Here is an 18,207-nt window from a genome sequence, read left to right as displayed (position 1 = left end):
GCACCATTGTACATTCCCACCAGCAGTGCATAAGTGTAGCAATTTCTCCACATCCTCTCCAACATTTATGGTTTCCTGTTTGTTTAGTAGCAACCATTCTTATAGGTGTGAGGTGGTATCTCATTGTAGTCTTGATCTACATTTCCCTTATAGCCAATGAAGCACATCTCTTCATGTGCTTTTGAGCCATCTATATTTGCTCTTCAGAAAATGCCTATTCATATCTTTAGCGCATTATATAATTGGATTGTTTGTTCTTTTGTTGTTGAGTAGTATGATTTCTTTGTATATACAGGAAATCAAACCTTTGTCTGATGTGATTTCCAAATATTTTCTCCCAAGGAATTGGCTGCCTTTTCACATTTTTTTTCTTTTTGCATGGGCAGGCAGTGGGAATCGAACCCAGGTCTTCAGCATGGCAGGCGAGAATTCTGCCTGCTGAGCCACCATGACTTGCCCTTCACCTTTTTGACAAAGTCTTTTGAGGTGCAGAGGCATTTGATTTTGAGTAGTTCCCATTTATCTATTTTTACTTTTGCTGCTTGTGGTTTGGGTGTAAATTTTAGGAAGCCATCTCCTATTACTGGGTCTTGAAATTGTTTCCTTTTATTTTCTTCTAGAAGTTTTAAGCTGCTAGTTCTTATATTTAGGTGTTTGATCCACTTTGAGTTAATTTTTGTGTAGGGTGTAAAATAAGGGTCCTCTTCCATTCTTTTGGCTATTGATGTTCTTCCATGCCCAATTATTGAAAAGACTATTTTGCCCCAGTTCAGAGGATTTGGCGGCCTTGTCAAAAATCAGTTGACCATAGATTTGGTGGTCTATTTCTGCACTCTTGATTCAATTCCATTGGTTCTATCTTTGTGCCAGTATCATGCTGTTTTGACCACTGTGGCTTTTTAATAGGTTTTAAAGTCAGGGAGTGTTTTACCTCCCAGTTCATTCTTCTTTTTTAGGATGCTTTTAGCTATTCAGGGTCTCTTTTCCTTCCAGATGAATTGGGTAATTAGCTTTTCCAAGTCTTCAAAAAAGGTTGCTGGAATTTTGATTGATACTGTGTTGAATCTGTAGATCAATTTAGGTAGACGTGACATTTAGCTACATTTAGCCTTCCTATCCACTAGCAGGGAATGTCTTTCCACTTATTTAGATCTCCTTTGATTTATTTTAGCAATGTTATATAGTTTTCTGTGTACAAGTCCTTTAAATCCCTAGTTAAGTTCATTCCTAAGTACTTGATTCTTTTAGTTGCTATTCTGAATGGAATTTTTTCCTTAACTGACTCCTCAGCTAGGTCATTGGTTATATATATATATAGAAACATTACTGATTTTTGCACATTAAGTTTATATCCTACCACCTTGCTGAATTTATTAGCTCAAGTAATTTTGCTGTGGATTTCTCAGGATCTTCCAAGTACAGTATTATGTCATCTGGAAATAGTGAGCATTTTACTTCTTCCTTTCCAATTTGGATGCCTTTTATTTCTTTTTCCCATGTGATTGCTCTAGCTAAAACTTCCAGCACAATGTTGAAAAATAGTGGGGACAGTGGGCATCCTTGTCTTGTTCCTGATCTTAGGGGGAAAGCTTTCAGTCTCTTTCCGTTGAGTATGATGCTGGCTATTGGTTTTTCATATATTCCTTTTATCACATTGAGGTAGTTACCTTTGATTCTTATCTTTTGGAGTGTTTTTATCAGAAAAGGATGTTGAATTTTGTCACATGTTTTTTCAGCATCAATCGAGATGATCGTGTGATTTTTTCCCTTTCAATTTGTTAATGTGCTATATTACATTAATTGATTTTTTTGTGTTGAACCATCCTTGCATTCCTGGTATAAACCCCACTTGATCATGGTGTATAATTCTTTTAACGTGTTGTTGGATTTGATTTGCTAATATTTTGTTGAGAATTTTTGCATCTATGTTCATTAGGGAGATTGGCCTGGAGTTTTCCTTTCTTATAGCATCTTTACCCAGTTTTGGTATTAAAATGATACTAGCTTCCTAAAATGAGTTAGGTAAAGTTCCTGTTTCCTCGATTTTTTGGAAAAGTTTGAGCAGGATTGGTGTTAGTTCTTTTTTGAATGTTTGATAAAATTCCCCTGTGAAGCCATCTAGTCCTGGACTTTTCTTTGTAGGAAGATTTTTGATGACAGATTGAATCTCTTTACTTGTGATTGGTTTGTTGAGATCTTCTATTTCTTCCTGAGTCAGTGTAGCTTGTTTGTGTGTTTCCAGGAATTTGCTTATTTCATCTAAGTTGTCTAGTTTGTTGATATATAGTTGCTCAAAGTATCCTTTTATGATTTCTTTTATTTCTTCAGGGTCTGTGGTTATGCCCCCCTTCTCATTCCTGATTTTGTTTATTTGTTTCTTCTCTCTTTTTTTTTGTCAGTCTTGCTAGTGGCCCATCAATTTTATTGATTTTCTCAAAGAACCAACTTTTGGTTTTATTGATTCTTTTTATTGTTCTTCTGTTCTCCCATTTATTTATCTCTGCTTTAATCTTTGTTATTTCTTTTCTTCTAATTGCTTTGGGGTTAGTTTGCTATTCTTTCTCAAGTTCCTCAAGGTGTGCTGTTAAGTCCTCGATTTTTGCTCTTTCTTGTTTTTTAATGCAGGAATTTAGGGCAATGAATTTGCCTCTTAGCACAACGTTTGCTGCATCCCATAAGTTCTGATAAGTTGTATTCTCATTTTCAATCATCTCCAGATAGCTACTGATTTCTCTAGCAATTACCTCTTTGACCTACTCATTGTTTAAGAATGTGTTATTTAATCTCCATGTATTTGTGAATATTCTCATTCTTTCATGGCTATTGAAATCCAGCTTCATCCCATTGTGATCAGAGAAAGTGCTTTGAATAATTTCAATGTTTTTAAATTTATAAAGACCTGTTTTGTGCCACAACATATGATCTATTCTGGAGAATGTTCCATGAGCACTAGAGAAGAATGTATATACTTGTGTTTTGGGGTGCAATGATCTACATATGTCTGTCAGGTCTAATTTATCAAGTTATTTAACATCTTTATTTCCTTGTTGATCTTCTGTCTGATTGTTCTATCTATAGAGGACAGTGGTGTATTGAAGTCTTGACTATTATTGTTGAAACATCTATTGCTCCCTTCAGTTTTGCCAATGTCTGTCTCATGTACTTTGGAGCTCCTTGATTGGGAGCATAAACATTTATGATTGTTATATCTTCTTGGTGAATTGACCCTTTAATTAGTATATAGTGACTTTTTTTTCTCTTATGATGTCTTTACATTTAAAGTCTATTTTATCAGATATTAGGATAGCACTCCAGCTTTCTTTAGTTTACTACTTGCATGGAAAATCTTTTTCCATCCTTTCACTTTCAATCTATTTGTATCCTTGTGTCTAAGATGAGTGTCTTGTAAGCAGCCTATAGCTGGATGATATTTCTTAATCTACTCTGACAATCTGTATCTTTTAATTGGTAAGTTTGGTCCATTAACTGTCAAAGTTATTACTGACAATGTGTTTCTTGAATCCACAGTCTTTTCTCTTTGATGTGCCTTGGAAGTAGCTAAGGCATAAAAGGTAAATATACTTGCAAACCCATGTCAAAATCAATGTGTAAATCTGATGTAATCTATAGATGGTACCTACAGATTTTTGCTGGTACTGGTCACATGCTGCTATCAGGAAAAATAAATTGTGCATATACTCTTAAATTGTTTATACTTATTTATGAGTGATTGATATATATTAGTAAAATATCAGGCAATATTGGTAAAATGAGTAATGTATACTAAGTATTAGTAAAATTAGTGTTTCCTTTTTTTTAAATGCAGTTTTTCTGGAGATTCATTCACACACCATAAAAATCATTATGCTGGTTTGAAAGGATGAATGTTCCCTAGAAAAGCCATATTTTAATCTAAATCCCATTTTGTAAAGGTAGAATAATCCCTATTCAATACTGTATGTTTGAATCTGTAATTAGATCATCACCTGGAGATGTAACCCAATGAAGAGTGGTTGTTAAACTGGATTAGGTGATGACATGTGGGTGGGTCTTGATTAGGGGGACCACCCACCTATGTGGGTGGGTCTTGATTAGTTTCTGGAATCCTATAAAAGAGGCAACATTTTGGAGAAAAAAAGAGATTCAGAGAGAGGAGAGAATGCTGCAGCACCACGAAGCAGAGAATCCACGAGCCAGCAACCTTTGGCGATGAAGAATGAAAACGTCTCCCAGGGAGCTTCATGAAACCGGAAGCCAGGAGAAAAAGCTAGCAGATGATGCTGTGTTTGCCATGTGCCCTTCCAGCTGAGAGATGCCTTGACTGTCTTCACCATGTGCCTTCCACTTGAGAGAGAAAATCTGAACTTCACTGACCTTCTTGAATCAAGGTATCATTCCCTGGATGCCTTTGATTGAACATTTCCATAAACCTATTTTAATTGGGACATTTTCTCAGCCTTAGAGCTGTAAACTAGCAACTTATTAAATTCCCCTTTTAAAAAGCCATTCTGTTTCTGGTATATCGCATTCTGGCAGCTAGCAAACTAGAACAGTCATCCAAAGTATACAGTCGCTGACTCACAGTATCATCACATAGTTATGCATGCATCCCCATGATCCATTTTCGAACATTTTCATTAAGTTAAAAAATAACTAGGATATAATTTTCCTACATCATATGAATGCCCCTTGAGTCCACTGGCCTAATCCCAGACCATGAAGTGCGTCAATAGTAAAGCTCTCCTCACTGTCACTGATCAATCTTTCATTCTATACTTTGTGGAAGGGAGAGATCAGTTCAGCTGTTGATCTTAATAGAATGACCTCTGTCCATCTCTCTTTGAAATACAGGAAGAGCCCTTTATGGCCTGTGATATAACCTACTAGTTCTATGTTGGGTGATGGTTCTTAATATTCTAGACTTAATTTTCCATTATACCCTCCTGGTGGATATAGCAGAAGTATGAATATGTAGTTCATACTTCCCCTATTCATGTACGTTAAGTAGTACATGATTTTCTAATAAATCAAATAATGATTCATGTACGTTAAGTAGTACATGATTTTCTAAAAAATCAAACTAATGATTTTCGGAATAAAAAATCTTTTATATGTAAGACAATTGTTGAAAGAGACATGATTTTGCCAAAGTTTATAAATGCATTCTAATAAATATAACTAGCTTTATTTAATAAATACAGTTGTATAAAGGATAACTTTCTTTTTTTTAAATTGAAGTGTACTATCAATGGACTATAAGTTGCTGAAGTTTTGTGAATGTTGAGATATATGGGGTGCTTGGGCTCTCAACAACCATTTGTGAAAGTAATTGATTTTCTAGTAATGTTCTCTTTAAAATTAAGAGAGAAAAATTAGATTCTTAACCTCATCACATTTGAATTATTTTTCTATAACCAGACTGCATAGCTCCCTGTACGTTGAAAATTTTCTTTTTCCATGAGTTTTTGTAAGAGAGTCCTGGCATTTAAAGTAGAGGAGGCGAGGAAAAGGGAAAGCACTCATAAGAGGTCAGGTCCATTCTTGGCTTTCCACTGATTAGTGTGTGGCAGGTCACTTCACCTCTCTAGTATGGCTGTTTTCTTAACCATTGAATGGACAGTGTAATCCCTGTTCCCCTACATGTTTTTAGGAAGTACTTTAGCCCTATAGGGATAACACTTTGAATGACTGTGTAACTGAGTAGATTTTGCCGTAAAAGCTGTTCACATGAAAAATTCCAGAATGCCAATTCATTTCACACTTTAAAAGTCCATTTTCTTTGTTTTTGATCTGCTGTTATTTTTAATCCCTATTTTAAATGAACTTTCTGTTTATAATAGCGTTAGATTGGCAGAAAAGTTGCAAAGATAGTACAGAGTTCTCATATACCCCACACCCCAGTTCCCCTATTATCCATATTGTAGATTAGTATTTTATTTCCATTTTTAATCACTCATATAAGTATTAACTTATATTCTTAAGGCCTAAAGATAAATGTGGGAAGTGCTTCTTCCTTTTCTGTGATCTTAGTCTTTTTTATTTAAATGGAAAACAGTGTATTTGCTTTAAGTAGATGATGTTTTTAGCTGTAAGTAACAGAAAAGCCTGACTCTTCTTGCTTTAAGAGTGATGAAAATGTATTATCTCAGCTAACAGGAGTTGTGGAGGGAGGGCAGTTTCAGGATTGGTTCTAGGGCTTCACCAGAGACTTGGGCTTTTTCTGTTTTTCTTCCTCCTCATCCTCAGCAAGCTAGCTTGACTTTAGGCTAGCACTGCTCCTGCTTGCCAGATGGCTGGAGCAGTTCATGCACTTCGTCCAGATATACCCATAACAGGTCAAAGAGAGACTCTTCCTTTGTGATTCTTGATCAGCAAGGGAAATCTTTCCCAAAAGCTCTCCAGCAGAATTTTTCTCAATTTTCTTTGGCCCCAATTGCATCATATGCCATACATAAGCCAATCATTGATAAGGAAGTAGGGGTGCCATGTGTGGCTTAGGGGAGCACGTGCTCCTCAGAGCTAAGGCTGGGGTCCTCCTGAGGAAGCACATGGTCATCGGGGGACGCTGGGCACCTAAACAAAAGTACCATTGGCTAGAGCAGAGGTGGTGGTGGTGGTGGCTACTGATTGTTTGGTAAGCAATTAACAAAGGCAATCACAGCACATATTATCAAACTTCCATAATAATGGTGCCTGCCAGAAATCTAAATAATAAAATGATTACATTAATTGGTATCTTTTTGCATACCAGGTAATATTCTAAGAAAGAAATTGGATGCTATAATAGCATCAGCGCACTTTTTTTTTTCCATTCATGTGTTTATTGAGTGTTTACTTTGTTCTAGGCACTATTATAGGTGCTGGGATACAAACTAAAGACAAAAACCCTTGCTCTTATGGATCTTACATACTAGTCAGAAGTTATGGGGTGTGAGCATTTGGAGCTGTTATGTGTCCCAGGAAAGGCCATGCTCTTTAATCCATTCTTGTGGGTGCAGATTTATTATGGGTGGGACCTTTTGGTTAGGTTGATTCAATTGAGATGTGACCCACTCAATTCAAAATGCATCTTAATCCTTTACTGGAGTCCTTTGGGAGAGGATAAAAGAGAGAAACACCCAGAGAGAGCTTAGAAAGAGCATCGCATCCTTGCTCAGCATTTGGTGTTATCAGTTTTTTATTTGAACTATTCTAATAGGTATGTAGTGGTATCACATTGCAAGCATAAATATTGTTTTTTGTACTTTCCCAATGACTAATGATGCTGAGCATTTTTTCATGCGCTTATATTCCATTCATAGCTCATCATTGTGTAGTGACTGTTCGAATCTTTTGCCAATTTTTATTGTGTGTGGTTCTATTTCTAAAGTCTTTATTCTGTTCCATTGATCTACAGATCTATCTTTACCTGAATACACATTATTTAGAATATATTAACTTGATAATAAGGCTGGAAATAAGGTAGTGTGAATACCTCAACTATGCTTTTCCGTTTGAAAATTGTTTAGGCCATTTTTGGTCCTTTTCTTTTCTGATCGTTTTTTTGTTAGGTTGCTTCTTTTCTTATTATTGAGGTTTGAGTGCTGTTTATATATACTGAATACAAGTTCTTATCGATAGGTGATTTGCAAATATTTTATCCCAATCTGTGGCTTGTACTTTAATTTTATTAATAGTGTCTTTGGATTATTAACATATTTTTATGTTCTAAGTCTGGGGGAAAGAAAAAGCAATATTTATGCTTGCTTGAAGATGGTTGACATTCAGAGTTAGCTAAAATTCCTTACAAAACTCAAAAGGCCAGGACAATTTTTAAAACAGATTTTTCTCTTATATTCTAAAAAATTTTGAATCAGCAATAACATGTAGATTTTTTCACATACTAACATTTTGAGCTTCTGACTTACCTGTTGCAATATTCATAATTGTTGATCTTTGTCAGATGAACGAAAACAATTACATGACTGACCTCCGATAAGCCATGGGGACAATGCCATAATAAATAAGTAGAATATGCATCAGTTCTCTGTCTTTTGGTATATAATACTTGGAAATGTTACTCTATTAGTTGAATTAGGCGAAGGTGATGATATGGTCACGCCCCCCACATCTCAGCAGCTTCACGCTACAAGCGTCTGTCCTGCTCCACAGAGGGCAGTGGTGGTGGCGGGTGGTTTGTGCTACTCTGTCACTCAGAGACCTGGGATGATGAGGACCCAACCTCGGGGGCTTAGGTTGGGTGCCCCAACAGGGAAAGAGAACGGAGAATCCCTGCAGGGTTTCTCATCGCCTCTCTTGCACATATCACATCCCCTCACATTTCATCCCCAAGAGTTGGTAACCAGGCCCTGACTCCCAGGAGGGGCTGGGGGTGGAGTATCCTGTGTGCTCCAGGAGACAAGGGCACTGGTAGATGAGCACCAGGCATATTCACCATGTTTTCCAAGAAAGCATAAAAGTTGAGTTATTATACTGCTATATAAATTAGAGAGGCATTTTCGATAGTTTTATTACTTATTAGCTGGGAAACCTTGGACGAGTCACTTAACCTCCTTGAGCCCCACTGACCTCGCTTAGAAATGGGGTAACATTTAGCAAGTGTTTATTAGGAGCCAGGTCTTGTTACCAGGACTTGCTCTATAGGAAGTGTTTTAATCTTTACAACAACTCAAATGCGGGATGTTACAGACGAGGCACTCGTGGCACAAGGAGACTAAGGAACCTGCTGAACCCAGACAGCTCATGATGGCTGTGCCTGGGGTTGGAACCTGTGTATCTCGCCCTGGTGCACTGAGGCTTCCCGACCGGGCTGTGTGGCCTCTTCTGCAGATATCGGGCCCATCCGTAAGCAGTGCGGGGAGGACTGAATTAGATGTGCTCTCAGTGCCGAGCTCAGTAGGCATGGTCCCTGCCATTGTATCATTTCAGATGTGCTGGCAAAGCTAGAAAGGGAAAATTGGCTAATGTATTTATTTATTTGACTGGATAATTCAGCAGAAAATGGTATTCTCTCGTAGGTGTGGGGATTAGAGAGGGAGGAGGGAAGGGTTATTCTGAAGTGGTTATTTATTTGGCTAAGGGCTTCTATCCACAGTCATTTATGGGCACCTTTTGCTCTCTATAGCTCATTTTCCTTCTGATCTTAATATTAATAATTATGTCCCTGGAGCCTTCACTTCTGGAATAGACACTTGACAGACTTTTGCAAAGTACTACTATTTAATGCATTTGATGGGTGTGCATGATACTATATTGTTAGGTTCATCCCCTTCCTACGGGGAATTAGCTTCCATCCCAGCCCTCTCAGATTCAGAGTGCTGACGGATCAGTACTTCTGGGTACGTCCTGAGCAATCAGTAACTTTGTTAGGCATTTCAACCAAATCTCTCAGTGCAGTTTAAGAAACCCCAGAGAGCCCTGTTCTAGGAATTCTTAGCATTCTTTTGTCAGTTAGGAGTGCTTTCAGGTGCAAGTAACAGAATAACTAACAGACAATTGTTTAAACAGCAAAGAGGCCCAGGGTTGGCAGGCTGACGTGGCTCAGTGCCTCAATTACTTTGGAGGTGGCATCTTAGCCTTTCAAACCTCGTGGCCACAAGATGGCTACTAGAGCCCTTTACAGGTGGCAGAAAAGGAGCTTTCTTTTTATCAGGGAAGTGAAGTACTCTTTGAAACTTCAAAATAGTTAAAGAAAAAAACATTTTACATCTCACTGGAGGGAACGGAGTGACACGCTCTTCACTGGACCCGTCTACCTGTGTTGTGATAAAGCATCTTCTTTGAATGTCTGGTTATAATTGCATTTGGTTAGAAAGGGTGAAGCTGTTCCCAAGTGTGTGTGAGTGGCTTGTGCGGACGATGAAACGAGCTTGCCTCCGATCTCCTTTTTCTCTCTGGTATGCATCCAGGAGCAGAGCAGTCCTGTCAGGATTTTCACGCTGCAGGGCCTAGAACTGCCCTAGAGCTGCCCCGGGGGGCCCCTGCTGGGAACACTGACTCCCCTCCCTGCAGGTGAGGGACTGGCAGGGGAGCCTCCAATTCCAGCACCGAGGGAGGCATGGTCCCCTCAGCAGGGAAGGTGGCCTCCCTCGTACACTTCCAACTACAGCAACAGATGCCCAGGGGGAGAAGAATGAGTGAACCAAAGATATTGGTGACTCACACTGTAAAACCTGGATCACTTTAGGTAATAAAGGGTCGGATCAAGTTATTTCAGGACAGTTTGTGTTAGTATTCAGCTTCTTAATTAAGATATGAGACCAGGTTAAGTCTGAGGCAAATTAATTTAAACTGTACAAATTCAGTTAATGAAAGAGCCTGTTACAAAGAGATAGTACCTTTTCTTCTTCAATTCTCCTTTTCATAATTGACTAGCACATCTACAGGAGAAGGGAACCGCGTGGTACAAAGGGAACTTCCCAGTGCACCCCAACAGTTTCCTCTGAGCTGCACTCATCCCACAGGTCAGTCTGGGGGGGTGGAGGGAAGTGGTCCCAGGTGAGCTTACAGAATTCCTGTCTGAGACCTTTGTCCTCCAGTGTTCAAGAGACAGTCCCAACAAACTCTGAACATACATTCTCTGGGTGCTGATTGTAGGTAAGTATGGGCAATTTATACTACACTTTAATTTTTGTGCTTGGATAGACACACATTTTAATATATATTAAATTATTTTTTAATTTTCTGATAACATCACGGAAAGAGAAAGAATTCTCTTTAAAATAAGTATTTTTTCAAGTTTACCGTTGTAAAGGAAGTAAATAAGCAACTCCTGCAAGAGGTAAAGTTAAATTTGAAAACCCCTTGGTAAACGGACATAAGAGCATTTATCTACCTGCAGGGGGGTCGCAAAGACAAGTTTCTTGCTTGCAAAGTGCCACAGTTTTCTTGCCTTTAAGGTTAGAGGATTTCAGCTGCCAAGGAGCAGGTGAGCCAGAATCTGCTTCCAACCTCCAAGATTGGACTGGGTTCAGCACTTGTTCAATTGTTTAAAAATCATTCAGCTTGCCTGTGAGCTAACGAGGTTTATGTTTTAGGGGTGGTGCCCTGGGTGAAAGACACATCTTTTAAAAAGGCACTCCAAATAGGGTCACAGTCATTGATGGCGGAAGAACCCAGGAACTCACCAGTGATTACCCCCAATTCCTTTTGCTTTGCTGTGTGTGCGCGTGATCCGGGAATCAAAACAGGGTCTCCTGCAGGGAAGGCGAGCATTCTACCGCTGAACCACCTGTATACCCGCCTTTTTGTTTGGTCAAAGATCAAATTCAAATAACACTGTACACTCTCACTAAATTAACAATGGGCCGGAGAAGGTGTTTCCCTCTCCTTAAAGAAACCTTTTCTATTACGAGAAGCCCGTACACCTTTCGGGGGCTCGTTTGGTGTGCGGTGGATTTGGGCTGTCAATCAGATGTGTAAGAGCTGGTGGTTCCTGTGATTCACCGCCGCCCAGGTTGTGTTTATGGCAAAGGCTGGGATCACTATCAAAAGAAACACTGGCTGGCTGTGTCTGAGCTCCTCCTCCTAGGAATGCTAAACTAGACATCTGTCTGCGAAAACAATCAACTAAACCCACTCTCAAAGGAGGGTCTTGTTCTGCTAGTCTCTTAACTTTAGGAAAATGGTTTTTTCTAAATGAGCTTTAACAAAGCAACAATAGGCCAAGCCCCCTACCTCACAGTGATTTCTACATTAACATAGAGAATACACATTTTGAAGGTGCATAGTATTTATTAAATGGAACATTTTATGGTAGCAGTAATATTATTAATAATTACATAATATGGAACACAACTGCAATAAACGATAGTTTTCTTAAAGCTGTGATTTATGATGTATTAAGCACTAATCTCATTTAACCCTCATAATAGTCCAGCGCAATAGGCATTATTTTCTATTTTACAAATGAAGAAACAGATGCTTTTAGAGCGTTTGACTATGTGAAAAGTGGAGAAGTAGAGATTTCAGACTGTTGTCAAAGTCTGTGTCTTACTCACGAGGCTTTTATGGTTCTTGAATATTATATGTGAGTTATGGCTCATGCTGATCAGTGGAAGTTCAAGCATTATTATTGGTTTAAATAGTATTTTATCCTTCCAGAAAGGAAGAGAAGATGGTACACGTAAGATCTGTAGAAAGAGAATCAAATTAATATGTAAATTGGTCAAAGGAAAGGTGTCAAGTGTTTCCAAATTCATTCTTAGTAGCACATCCTTAGGCTAAATGCCAAGGTAGAGGAGCCAATTTTCACCAAATGTTAAAAGATTTTCAGGATACTAAAGCACAAATAGAAATTGAGACTTACTTCTGTCAAGGCACCAGCCAATTTTACTAGAGAGATTAGGATGTCAGGGACAGTGCCAAAGCAGTAAGTCCAGAATGTTCTTGTCTTTGTAAATGATAAACGTACTGAAAGGTACTGGAAATTCTTTCAGAAATAAATGATTAACCTACGGTGGGAAGGACAGTGGACTGGAGGTTAGGAGGCACAGAGTCTTGTCCTGTCCCTCATCAGCTAGCTATGTGCCCTTGGAAGGGTCCCTTGACCTTGCCAGATTTTAATTTTCTCACCTGTAAAATGAGGCCTCTGGCCCCTTCCAATACTAAAATTCTCTTAGCCTATGAGTCGAACTTGTCTCCTCTTCGCTAATGGCTGAGTTCTACTTTCCATATGCCTCCTACGAAATTGTCAAAGAACCAACTGAAAATGCAATTCAATTCTCAGGTGAATTTCTTTGCTCATTCCACACCCCCATTCTGCTGTTTTTAACTCTTTTTGTCTTTGGGAAACATTTTGAATGGGAGAAGGGCAGTGACTAAGGCAAAGATAATTTAGCAGAAGATGGAGTTTAACATTTACATGTAGTGCACGCATGTCTATTTCACCATCTCTTTTGTTGTTCTGCTTTTCAGTTGTTCTGTTATGTTGGATTGCTATTTTTAATTTATTGTACAACTTTTTTTTAAGTTTTGGTGGGAGATGGTAGTGATGGTAGCACAATATTGTGGATGTAATTAATCACTGAACTGAATATTTGAAAGTGGTTAAAATGGGAAATTTTAGGTGATATATATGTTATCAGAATAAAAATTAAAAAAAATAATTGTACAACATAAATAATGTCCTAATGTAATATGTGAACTATAGTTCATAGTATAATTATAATAATATTGTTTTATCAATTGTAGCAAAATTACCCCACTAATGTAAAGTGTGAATGATAGGAAAAACTGTGAGTGTGAAGGAGGATGTATGGAAACTCTGTACTTTTTGTATGATTTTCCTGTAAACCTACACATTCTCTAAGAAAAAAAATTGTAACAAACTGAGATGGAGTCTTCTATTCATATTAGCAAAAACAATACTTTTACATTATTACCTACTGATTTTCTGTGTGCAGTGTCACTATTTTATCTGCCAGAAGTAATGAACTAACACAATTAAAAGGTTTTTAAGGAAAATTATGTATGGCTCAATGGTAAGTATATTAACAAAAATGGCAGTAACATGTAAAGCATGCCAGTGTCCTTTTTCATTAAAAATATTTTAACATGTCTGTTTCGGGAGCATATTTTAAAGCCAACATTACAAATTTGAACTGAGCCCTACAAAATGCATTGTATTAAGTAGAAAATCATATACCCAGATGATATAAAGACCATAAAGAAAAGGAAAGCAGAGTCTGCAGCTGACCTTGAAACATCAGCCTGGTTTGACTGGTGTGTTAGTTAGATTCAATTGTCAACTTGGCCAGGTGAGCATACCTAGTCTTGTTGCTGCGGACATAAGCCAACGGAACGTGAACCTCATCTGTTGCCAATTACATCTGCAGCCAGCTAGGAGGCGTGTCTGCTGCAATGAGTGACGTTTGACTTAATTGGCTGGTGCTTAAATGAGAGATTGCAACGCAGCTAAGCGCTGCTAAGCAGCTCGGCATTCCTCATCTCGGCACTCTGCAGCTCAGCCCAGGCCTTTGGAGATGGAGAAAGAAATCACCCCGGGGAAAGTTGCTGGAACCCAGGGGCCTGGAGAGAAGACCAGCAGAGACCACCCTGTGCCTTCCACGTAAGAAAGAACCTCAGTGGAAAGTTAGCTGCCTTTCCTCTGAAGAACCAACAAAATAAATCCCCTTTTATTAAAAGCCAATCTGTCATTTTCTGTTTTGTTGATAATGGCCATTCTGGTGGGTGTGAGATGATATCTCATTGTGGTTTTGATTTGCATTTCTCTAATGGCCAGGGACATTGAGCATCTCTTCATGTGCCTCTTGGCCATCCATATTTCCTCTTCTGGTAGGTGTCTGTTCAAGTCTTTTTCCCATTTTGTAATTGGGTTGGCTGTCTTTTTGTTGTTGAGTTGAACAATCTCTTTATAAATTCTGGATACTAGACCTTTATCTGATATGTCGTTTCCAAATATTGTCTCCCATTGTGTAGGCTGTCTTTCTACTTTCTTGATGAAGTTCTCTGATGCACAAAAGTGTTTAATTTTGAGGAGCTCCCATTTATTTATTTCCTTCTTCAGTGTTCTTGCTTTAGGTTTAAGGTCCATAAAACCACCTCCAGTTGTAAGATCCATAAGATATCTCCCAACATTTTCCTCTATCTGTTTTATGGTCTTAGACCTAATGTTTAGATCTTTGATCCATTTTGAGTTAACTTTTGTATAGGGTGTGAGAGATGGGTCTTTTTTCATTCTTTTGCATATGGATATCCAGTTCTCTAGGCACCATTTATTGAAGAGACTGCTCTGTCCCAGGTGAGTTGGCTTGACTGCCTTGTCAAAGATCAAATGTCCATAGATGAGAGGGTCTATATCTGAGCACTCTATTCGATTCCATTGGTCGATATATCTATCTTTATGCCAATACCATGCTGTTTTGACCACTGTGGCTTCATAATATGCCTTAAAGTCCGGCATCGCTAGACGTCCAGCTTCGTTTTTTTTCCTCAAGATGTTTTTAGCAATTCGGGGCAACCTGCCCTTCCAGATAAATTTGCTTATTGGTTTTTCTAATTCTGAAAAATAAGTTGTTGGGATTTTGATTGGTATTGTGCTGAGTGAATCCAGCCAAAAACTAAAGGACAAATACTGTATGGTCCCACTGATGTGAACGGACATTCGAGAATAAACTTGAAATATGTCATTGGTAACAGAGTTCAGCAGGAGTTAGAAACAGGGTAAGACAATGGGTAATTGAAGCTGAAGGGATACAGACTGTGCAACAGGACTAGATACAAAAACTCAAAAATGGACAGCACAATAATACCTAATTGTAAAGTAATCATGTTAAAACACTGAATGAAGCTGCATCTGAGCTATAGGGTTTTTTTTGTTTTTGTTTGCTTGTTTGTTTGTTTGTTGTTGTTGTTTTTTTACTATTATATTACTTTTATTTCTTTTCTTTATATTAACATTTTATATCTTTTTCTGTTGTGTTGCTAGTTCCTCTAAACCGATGCAAATGTACTAAGAAACAATGATCATGCATCTATGTGATGATGTTAAGAATTACTGAGTGCATATGTAGAACGGTATGATTTCTAAATGTTGTGTTAATTTCTTTTTTTTTTTCTTTCCGTTTATAAAAAAATAAAAAAAATTAAAAAAAGCCAATCTGTCTCTGGTGTGTTGCATTCTGGCAGCTAGCAAACTAGAACAACTGGAAAAAAAAGTAACTCACAAAAAATAAAAAACTAAGGAGTGGGTAAGACCACATACTACCAGACAATCCTCTGATCTTAAGATCCTTATGCAGAGCCTAAGACTCGACAAAATTATAGAGCCCCAATATTTTTCATCAGTAGCATCATTTAACTTTAGGTATTTACTTTACTGAGAGTAATAATTATCTGTGGCCTTCTAATGCTTCTCTTGGGTTTTAAAATCATATTCCTATTGACATATTTAGCTTATATGATTACTAAATGGGTATTAGCCATGGACAGATGGCTTCACTTGATGTCACAGAACCACTGGAAAATACTGTTTATTACCCAGGAGCTTGAACAAGGTTGAGCTCAGTTCCAAAGGCTTAGAATGTATTTATATTTGTACCAAACAATATGTGGCATCCATGTGATCACTGCCCACTCCAAAGACTAGCACTCATAATAATTGTAAGCCTGTTTCCCATTGAGCCTGAACTCTGCTTCAGAATCCTTCTCAACAGCAGAGAAGGCAGCTACCAGAAGGAAACAGAAAACTATTTGGTTTTAACTAGGGTTAAAATAGCTTAATAAAAGCCTCATAGTTTTCCTTCTTTCCTTATTATACTGTGATTGCTTTTTCTGAAATTTTGTGCTAATTATACTAAATCAGATTGTGAAAGGACATCTTTTGTGTTGTTTTTGTTTTGATAATTAATGATGTATCTTCCTTCAAGAGGAACTTTTTATTACATTTTTTATGAATTCCCCCAATAGCACTTTAAATACTCCTAAACACACATTAGGAGCTAAATAAATATTTGTATGCGTCTTGAATAAATAAGTGCCGGAAATATAAGATAAAATATCACCTGGAGCAAGGCGGACCCACTTTCAGTGATACCTGAGTGGGTGTCTGTTCTCTCTACCTTCTCCTGGAAGGAGTCACCCACTAAATGGCCCCAGCACGTAAAGTCTGGGAAACTTGAAGAGCAAAGAAGAAATGTGGAAGTTCTAGCCCTCTCTGTGTCATGTTTCCAAAATATGAGGAAATATGTCAAATGCCTTTGGCTTTCAAATGATAATATTCTCTGAATTAATGACTAATGAGGAAACACCCACTGCGCAGTTCATGGTCAGTACCTCTGCAAAGTTCAGATCCTGTTGGCAAATGACCAAAGAGTTATTCTCTCTTGAGGCAGCTGACAACTTCTCTAGCCAGGACCCACTTTGCCATCATCCCAGCATTAGAAAAGCAAGAAATTTAAGGTATCATTTGTAGTTAACTGGATAACATTACTGAATGTCCCAAAATATGTATGCCTAATACATTTGATCTGGGGCTCTGACTTGATTTTTGGAAAACTGTTTCTTAAATAGAAGTGTGAATATAAAGATAAGCTGCCCACCCCGGCTTTAATTTTAGAGAGAAAAAGGTAGCTTTTACTTGTTCTAGCTTATTCAGCAATATAGTGGATGAACAATAAAGTATTAAGGCTAACTTTAAGACAAATGCAGTGAAATTGCCCAAATTCCCCTTAAAACTAAGTATGCATTCTAAAATACTCTTATAGATGAATGTTTTGAAGGTTTTTATACTATTTCTTTATTATCAACATATATAATGCTTTCTCTGACTTAATATACCCATTTTTTCAGGTGAGGAAAATGAAACAAAAAGATTTCAATTGTTTGCTTAATGCCAGTTTTATAAAGTTGGTGAAAACATTTAATACAAATTTAACATATCCATTCATTCATTTATTGAACATTTATTGAACACTCGCTCTGTGTTAGGAATTCTGCTAGGCATTGGGGGATAGAGCAGTAAATGAACAGTCTCTGCTCTCATGAAGCTTGCAATCTACTTGAAAATCTTGCCATTCCGTAGCTATAGACACAAACTGGTCGATGATTAAGGTAATACAAAGCAATCACATAAAGGGTGCTTCTTTTAGTTTATATAACGATGAAGCAAGAAGTGGTTTGATTATCTAAACTTTAATTTGCCCTATAAAAGCTTCCAATTAAGAAATACAGAAAATCTGGCACTGACAGACTAACGTCATTTCTGAACACATCTGTGCTGAATATAAATATGACAAAGACACTACTTTTTTTTTTTTTTTAAAGCTAGTTACTCTAGAAATGCCCTTAACCAAGGCGGTTTCCAAGGGAATTAATGACGGCTTTAGGTTAATGGTCATTGGCTTCATGTTCAGCCCTCAATTAAACTCTGAACTTCAATTGTTATTACTTAATTGAGTTGGTTATATTTCATGTCTGCATTTCAAAATGACCTTCCTTTTAAAAAATAAAACTCACCCTGACATAATATCATGAGGCCTTGGTGGAATCTGGCATTGTTGCAGCAGGCCCACACTACCTTTCTGTATGGCTGAGCCTAGAATTTGCTTAGCTTTGCTATCACTAGGGGACTTCCATCACCCTGCCTATGACATGAGACAGCTTCAAGATACATCCAAGCAATGAGGGAAAAGGGGTGAAAAACTGAATATATCTGCTGCCATGATGATTATTAAGATACCATATAAA

The sequence above is a fragment of the Tamandua tetradactyla genome, chromosome 14 (genome assembly GCF_023851605.1).
Source record: "Tamandua tetradactyla isolate mTamTet1 chromosome 14, mTamTet1.pri, whole genome shotgun sequence".
NCBI lineage: Eukaryota > Metazoa > Chordata > Mammalia > Pilosa > Myrmecophagidae > Tamandua > Tamandua tetradactyla.
Note: the sequence above shows the minus strand (reverse complement) of the source record.